The sequence below is a fragment of the Miscanthus floridulus genome, chromosome 13 (assembly GCF_019320115.1).
Source record: "Miscanthus floridulus cultivar M001 chromosome 13, ASM1932011v1, whole genome shotgun sequence".
NCBI classification, from domain to species: domain Eukaryota; kingdom Viridiplantae; phylum Streptophyta; class Magnoliopsida; order Poales; family Poaceae; genus Miscanthus; species Miscanthus floridulus.
Genome location: NC_089592.1, coordinates 58,656,468 through 58,665,221, shown reverse-complemented (window position 1 = coordinate 58,665,221; position 8,754 = coordinate 58,656,468). Strand labels below are relative to the sequence as shown.

Below are 8,754 nucleotides of genomic sequence, written 5' to 3'. Positions count from 1 at the left end.
AATTCACTCTAATTCCTCACTGGTGGGCATGAAACTGGATATTCTTCCGTTATCTGAAAAAAAAAATCTCGTGGTCTGTGTTGTGTGTGCTTATTCATGGACTATTTGGGTCCATTTTTAGATTTGGGCCACCTAAGAAAAGCCTTTAAGCCCACTATGCCCGCAAACCCAAATCCCCGTGCGTCCCGTCCCAACGGTCGAGTCGGGACGGTCATTTCCGTCCCACCCCAAAGTTCCCCACCCAAGATTGTCAAAATCCCCGAGCCACAGCAGCGGCACAGCGCAGAGAAGCGACGGAGCAAAGAGGAATCTCCGCCGAATCCCCAATCCTCCACTCGATCCGATCCCCCAAACCCACCCCGCTCGTCGCCGCCAACGGCGGGGCACACCATGCGGCGCGACGATGCAGGCGGCGGCGGGTTCCACGAGCTGTTCGACTCCGTGCGCCGCTCCATCTCCTTCCGCGCGGGCGCCGCTGCCGTCGACGAGCCGTCCCCCTCTCTCTCCTCCTCATCTGCCGCCGCCGCGAGCGGTGCCGGGGGCCTTCAGGGAGCGGATCGGCAACCGCCTCCGCAGGTCGCGGGGGATGGGGCTGCTCGTCATGGCGGCCAAGGGCCCCTCGCCCACGCGCCGCCTCCTGCCGCCACCGTCGCCGTCGCCACCCCCGCTCGTGGCCGTGGCCTCGGCCTCGGCCTCCGACGTTTGTGGCAGGGTAGGGGGAGAAGGAAGCGGCGGAGGAGAGGAGAACCCGCCGATCCGGTGGCGGAAGGGCGACCTCATCGGGAGTGGCGCGTTCGGGCAGGTGTACCTCGGCATGGACCTCGACTCCGGCGAGCTCCTCGCTGTCAAGCAGGTCGGTAGGCTTCCATATCGAAGCTAGGACCTTTGAACCGAGGAAACTTTTTGAGCGATTTGATAGATCTCGTGTTGTTTTCTCGGTGGCAGGTTCTGATTGGAAGCAGCAACGCGACGAGAGAGAAGGCCCAGGTGAGTACTTTTGCTCTCAATGCTTTGACTTTTATCTTTTGCCCATTTGTTCAAATTCGATTTAACTATTTACATATTCCACTCTAAAATGCTTATACGGGGAGTCTTTTTGACTAGGCACATGTAAGGGAGCTCGAGGACGAAGTGAAGATGCTTAAGAACCTCTCCCACCCTAATATTGTTGTAAGCACATTGCCATTTAACATTGTTGGCCTTTCTTTTAGCTGCGGTTTTTGATCTATGCGGTGTTGTTTGATCAGAGGTATATTGGGACGGCGCGGGAGGAAAACACACTAAATATTCTGCTGGAATTTGTTCCTGGAGGCTCGATCCAGTCACTACTTGGGAGGCTTGGATCATTCCCGGAGGCTGTAAGTATTACATATTCTGCATGTACTGTTACTTTGATGAGTGGACCAGTGAAGAGTATGTTTTGATTCAGTTTATTTCTTTATCAGGTCATCAGGAAATATACTAAACAGCTTTTGCATGGACTGGAATATTTGCATCGCAATGGAATCATACACAGGGATATAAAGGCAAGAAAATTTCTCCTGTTATACAAATTGTGTGTCCATAATTGCTTTTGATGATGTAACTTGTTATTTTGTCATATTCCAGGGCGCAAATATACTTGTTGATAACAAAGGTTGCATTAAGTTAGCAGATTTTGGAGCATCTAAGCAAGTAGAAAAGTTGGTAAGTAGACACATCAGTTAATTTCCAAATGTGCCTTACATTGTTTAATTTTGTCATTTGAAGCCACTCTACGATGTGGCGGGTCTAAATTTAACACTATTTAAAAATGTCCTAAGTTAAGTTTCAAACTTGCATATTGTTTATCAATGTTTTATGCTCCAATAAAATGACGAAAGGAAATTGTAGTACAACCTGCCACAAAGACATAAAACCATGTGAGGCATCTAAAAGGGTGAAAACAAAACATTTTCCTGTCTCTTGCTTTTCTGTTAATCATTCATTCGTGACCTTTTACCGTCTGTCATCCATCTATCATATATCATGTGCTTTATCCTTCAATACCACTGTATTTCCATGTTTGTCTTTTGCTAGGCAACTGCAACTGCTGCCAAGACGATGAAAGGTACCCCATATTGGATGGCACCAGAAGTCATTGTTGGAAGCGGTCACAATTGGTAAGCCCATGAATCTCTTTTGTCTTCATCAATGTGTATTAGAAAAAGCATTTTGCACCTCATCTGTGGGTATTGTTTTAAGAATTAAGAATAACATAAGATCTCTGTGAACTAAGGGCTCGGTAACTGCATTGTGTTTCCATAATAAAATATATTGCATTCATCTATATAGCTAATTTTGATTTTCTATGTGTAATTGAACCACATTTGTAGTTCATTTACTTAATGTAAAAGTCCTGTGCATATGTTCTCTAAGTTTTTCATGTTCATTTGTTGCTCAAAACTAGTTGCATGAGTACATGTGGCTCATGGTTTGCAGTAGATATGTCTTTGATACCATGGTGATAGTTATGTCAAATTCAGAACACCTTAGGACACCTTCTGTTGCTCCAAACTTTGTTATCTTTTAAATTAAATTTTAAATTAATACTTATTATCCATTGGTGCAGTTCTGCGGATATCTGGAGTGTTGGGTGCACGGTAATTGAAATGGCAACAGGCAAACCCCCGTGGAGCCACGAATATCAAGAGGTAATTTGCAGAATCTGTTTATCTCATGGAAGCTGTAGACATCGATTATTCTTAACATTCACTAAATATTTTCAGGTTTCTCTTCTTTATTATGTTGGGACGACAAAATCACACCCACCTATACCAGAACATCTCTCTACAGAAGCCAAGGATTTTCTGTTAAAATGCTTACAAAAGTACAATTCTGATTCTTTATACCTTGTCTTGATAAATGATAACTAGTGATGTATTCCTTATCATAAACGAAAATACAATAGCAACTGCTTTGACATGTAGTCGGATATTGAAACTTGTTATACTCAGGAATTTCTGCTGCCAACTTATACAATCTTTGTAAATAAACATAAGAAGCCTTTTATTGCAGTGCTTGTTTTATAACTTACTGGTGATATACTTTAGCTGAACATGAGTGCTCTAATCAGTTATGTTTGCAATTATATATGGAGATAAAGCTACGACCATAGCTCATAACTGTGGTTTTTGTGTCCGCCTTTTGAAAATTGATTACCGAAATATTCAAAAAGTAACTTACAAAAAACTACACACCTTTGTTGAAATTATCACAAAACCACTTTTAAACCAAAGGTACAATGCTAGACTTCCATTTGCATAATGTAAACTAAACAATATACCCACTGTCTAGGATGACATCTGACAAGGACATAGTAGATTTATTTGCATAGTTATTTTGCATGATAGTAAAAACTAGTTAATGTTGTATAATAGATTTGTAGAAGTTCAAATGCATCAATATCTGAGAATGGAATATTATTATCACACTGATTTGCCCGTGTAATAGTTTCCATCTTTACATTGCCTGGTTTGCTCAGCATTGGGGTATTCTTGTGCTGCAAACTCTTTTTAAGTATTTGTGTGTTTCACTTCTTTTTTGTTCACATACTTTGATCTCTTGAATGCGAAAAAGGTGTTCTTTTTCACCTGTTGTCATAGGGTTTCGAGGGAGAGGCATGGTTGCATCTTTGTAAAAGTGTCTCTAGCTCATTTACTAAGCCTTCATTTCATCACAAGACTTAATTCTCTATTCATTGGTGACTAGGATTAAAGCTGGGTACAATTTCAATGAAGCATGTGATGATCGTCTAGCTTTTTCTTAACAAGTATGCACATGTACAAACACAATTATTTTTAAAGAATGGCGAGCATATAGAATAAGACCATTGAATTCTAGGTCTAGCACAGATTTTGTTGTGTGAGGCAGTTATGTGTTGTACAATCAACATCTATTGATACTTGATAGATGACATCTTTAGAGATCATTGGTAGATTTATGGCCCAGACAAATCAGTATAGTTTTGCCATTTTTGGAAATTGTAACTCATAAAAGACATCCATTTTCAAGTGCCTTGAGTACATTTGGAAATAAGAACTAGTAAATGATTCCACTCTCAAGCACATTCACTATCTTATTTCAGGGAACCAGAAATGAGATATGTGGCATCAGACTTGTTGCAGGTATTGCACAATGGATTTCCTGCACTAATGACAGTGGCATTTCACAGTATTATACTTTGAGAAGAGTGAAGGGCGGGCCTGGTGCAAGCGGTAGAGTCTTACCTGCCTGTGACCGGAAGGTCCCGGGGTTCGAGTCGCGGTCTCCTCGCATTGCACAGGCGAGGGTAAGGCTTGCCACTGACACCCTTCCCCAGACCCCGCACAGAGCGGGAGCTCTCTGCACTGGGTACGCCCTTTATACTTTGAGAAGAGTAACACCTTAAAAATATTTTTGCAGCATCCCATTCGTTACAGGAGTATTGGAAGATTTTTGTCAGCTTAATCATGCTGTACCCAAGGTTCGATTATCAGAACTAATTTCATTCTCTTTTCTCACTTGTTTGACCTAAAATAGCAATCTAAACAACTAATACTCACAGGAAACCTCCAAAAACGAGATTCCTTCCTATGTAGTGCCTACTGTTGACTCGTAAGTGATTCCTTGTGTAATATGTATTCTTGAACTTGGTAGACTGTCTGCTTTTAGTTTTATACTGAGCAACTTCAACTTTTCAATAGGGACTTGAGTCGCCCCAGCAAGCTACGCAATCTGAATTCTTACAAGTCATCAGACACCAGACCATTGTGGGATCTGCAATGCAATGATGATGACATTTGTGAGTTCGCTGACAAAGATGATGTCCCAATGGTTGGATCTGTAAGAGAACATGTGCTTACTCTTTCTATTCTAAAATTTTCACTTGAGGCTTTACTTTTGGCTAGTGTCACCGCTAAATTTTAAATCGCCTAAGTGGTGTCCTTACAGCTGTGTGATGTTTCTGCCAATTCCAGAGCTTCAATCCTATGTCTGAACCATCTGATGAATGGGAAAGCAAACTTGACATAAGCCCAGAGCAACAATTTATTGAGTCAAGGGAGTTTGGTGGATTAGCCAAACTTGCAGAAAGTCAGATGTCTGAAAATGACTTTACTTTCCCTTGCGAGGGAAGCTGTGAAGAGGATGATGAATTTACAGAATCAAAAATAAAGGAATTTCTGGAGGAAAAGGTGTTTATTGTATTTGTGGCATTGCATTTCCTTCCCTTGTTTTACTAATAAACAGTAATTCAATTAATAAGGGTTTCGTTCTTGACAGGCCACAGATCTAAAGAAATTACAGACACCTTTATATGAGTTCTACAACACAGTGAACGCTGGAGTTTCTCAAGGAGTTAGTGATGTTTGCCGAGCAAGCAACATAACTAATCCCCAGTTACCCCCTCGAGCAATTAAGATGGTGGGAGGTGCAGCTTTAGAGCCAATTTGTGTTAATCTGAAATATGCCAGTCCCAAGAGTTGCACAAGGCGCTTCTCAAGAAGCAGTGTGGAGAGCAGTCGTGTCTTGAGAGAAATAGCTTCACCTGAACTTAACAAACTTGAGGACAAGGTCCATGATGATACTGAAGACAATCCAAGGTTTGACCAAAGCACATTGCTTATAGCGTGAAAGATTAAGTTCCTTTGCAAATATAGTCATGCCATTCAATATAATTAGGGTGTTTAGTCCTGTGATTAAGCCTACATATTTGCTTTGTGTGAAATGTACATAAGAAATAGTAACCAAAGTACTGCAGAAAATATAGATAGAACTCAGCAATTCAATTTTTATTGCAGAAAAGCTCCTGTACTTATTTAACGGAGTATTTTGCTCCTGAGGTATTAGATAGCATATGTTATAAGTATTAGACAGCATATATTCTAACAGTTAAAAACTAATTTTGGCAGCTTCAGCTTTTCGGAAATACTAAGGAAGTGGAAGGAAGAGTTAGACCAGGAACTTAAAAGAGAGCGAGGTAAATAAAAAGTTTCACTGATCTGCATTTCAATGAATTCTGCTCTGCCTACATTGATGTTTTTTCTTTTCTTTGCTTAGTTTCACTTTTGAATTTGCTGTGCAGAGATGAGGTCGGGTGGCTATGGTAAAGCAGCATCACCGTCTCCAAAGAGCCGAAGATTGACTGGAAAACGAGATCGTAGCCCTGTCTACTGAGAATAAGAATACAATCCAGCAGGATTCGTATATTTGACTAACCATACAATGTCAGCGATTGGTGGCCATTACTAGTACAGTGCAGTGCCTAACCTTCGTATGACCTGACAAAACCTTCTTAACGACCAAATCTTTTTGGTCCTTATAAGGTAAATTAGTTTGAGCGAGCCACTTCTAATTGGACTGTGGAACGAAGGCTGTCATGATCTGTGATGCCTGCCTTCGCAAGCTTTAATGCCAGCATGAAATCATTCAGGTGGCAGTTTTTATGCAATGTCAAGCTTCATGTGCCACAAATTGTGATTTTCGATGACAATGTGTGCATGTTGTACAATTTTCTTCTCTCTTTTTTTTTCAAAATTTTGTAAGCAGTCATGTAATGCCAGTGGATGGAAAGTTTACCTGATGACTGAGAATCCATTATTCGTTGCAGCAGAACTGTGAAAGTGTTGGTCTCGACTGATAATGCTGATTCTGGACATATGCTGAACGAGAGATGCTTGCCTTTGTACATGTACAAGCTGTCACTCCATCTATCGGTAAAATGGCTGTACATCCTGTATAATGGCTCATCTTGGTTTAGGCTGTACATCCAGTATAATGGCTCAGAAAATGCTCTTTTGTTGGATCCACGAGAGTCGCTGGCTTCCTTTTTACTGATACTAGAAACTAGAACTCCAGAAGATAGGAACGGCTTACCTTAAATCCGGCTTGTTCGGCTTCTTTTTTCAGCCGGAACAGTATTTTTTTTCTCACAACATTTGAGCCAGAACAGTGTTTTTCAGCCAATTTTAGTCTAAGTTTCAGCAAGCCGAATGGAGCCCAAATGAGGATTGAGGAACATGGACAGGCACAGGCCAGAGCGTGGACATTGGTGCACAAGCACCGGCTTTGAACTCCTGACAGTAGGAATTCTGAGGCCCAAAATAACAAGCACAAACTTCAAATCGGTTGTAACAACACAAACAGACCGCAAACAGCTGATCGTGTCCTGCAGCAATCCAACTCACTAGCAGAAATTCCAACACATTTTTACAATAGCAGGAATGCAGGACTGAATCAATGTAGCCGGAAGATGACATAACAATCATTGTGACTTGTGAGCAGAACAAACGGCCTACAGAAAGAGTACTGCATTATGCAATGTTATGCAAACTTAGCATCATTTTTTGAGTTTAACAAAGTTACCAAGGCAGTGTCATCGTCGCTTCACCCTATTCTATACTAGTATACTGCCCGTGCTAACGTTACGGCAACATTTCTAATCCTTTTTAATTTCAGATTTTTTTTCTCATCATTACCTTATACATTGTCGAAGAAAATAAGAACATGCACTTCTGGCCTGCAGCAATATCGTGATCGGGAAGCAAATCTCACTCAAGGTTCAATGACAAAAGAGAGCCAATATATTTCGTAGATGATATGAAGGAGCTCATCATGTAGCACACAAAGAGCACTTTCATTCCACAAACCTAAAATGTACCAGCGAAGCCACAAAATGGGCAAACAAATGATCAAAATCAGTTTAGCAATCAGTACACAGATCACATTTGAGACCAGAAAACTAATATTTATCAGTTTCTTGTTGTATGTGGTATTTTTTTTACTTAAGCCATTGATACAACACGGGAAAAAACTGAACCAAAAAAACATTTCAGAGTGTAAACGATGATAGCAGGTACTATGTGATCTTACCCTGCTAACTGAGCATCATAGTTAATCTGGACGTTCACTGCTCCGAACCCACTTTAGGACAATTCACTGCAACAGAGAAAGAGGCAACATGACATCAGATCCAACTACATAAACTATATATGTGCTTTATGGAAGAAATATGAACAATTCTACAGCAGAACAACCTGGCACAAGATGGTCCATGCACCAAAGTGGAATTCATGAACTGAAAAGGAGCTGGGAAGAGCACTAATCATGGCATGTCTCTCTATATTAGCAACGTAGTACATGCATCTGCACTCCTCCTGTGAATCGTCACAATCTTTTTTTTTTTGAAAGAAATACGCAATCTTTGGCTAGTTCATCATCATGACCATCTTCTCCCCAAGAGGGCTATCGAGCAAACCATCGATTTGTGAGCATAGCTAAATCTCACGCACATACTTCTGAATTGCCATCACCCTCCTCACCTTCTCTCTCCGCTCGGTGACACCGAACTTCTCCAGCTTGGACATGCTAAGCTCAAGCATCTTGACCATGATGCCAAAGCTGTGCCCGAGCAAGACAATTTTGCCAAGCTGATCCGCTCTCCAGTTCAGTACGGCATGAAGATGAGCGTCTGTAAGCAACGGAGCAAGGGTAGGAGAGAATTTGGGGAGGAATTGGGAATTGGAATGGAGTTCAGGGTAGGCAGAATAGCATTGGGATATATTTCAGACGAGTTCTTAGAAGGTAATAGGGTTTGTGTTTACAATTTTGAATGATCCACTCTCCAGGATACTTTCTTGCTTGTATTAGAGCGGACTCTGCCTCGGCGGCGTGTGCAAGCGCATCACTCCTCACGGTAACGGTTGTTGGGCTTCCTGGGCCTGTTGCTGCGTCTTGGGCCTTGTAGTGTCGCGCCAG

The 8,754-nt window shown here is 41.7% G+C and overlaps 1 pseudogene; it reads left to right on the top strand.

Moving 5' to 3' along the window:
• The first annotated feature begins 265 nt into the window (after positions 1–265).
• LOC136501249 (mitogen-activated protein kinase kinase kinase NPK1-like) lies at positions 266–6,545 on the top strand (annotated as a pseudogene).
• Positions 6,546–8,754: the final 2,209 nt, after the last annotated feature.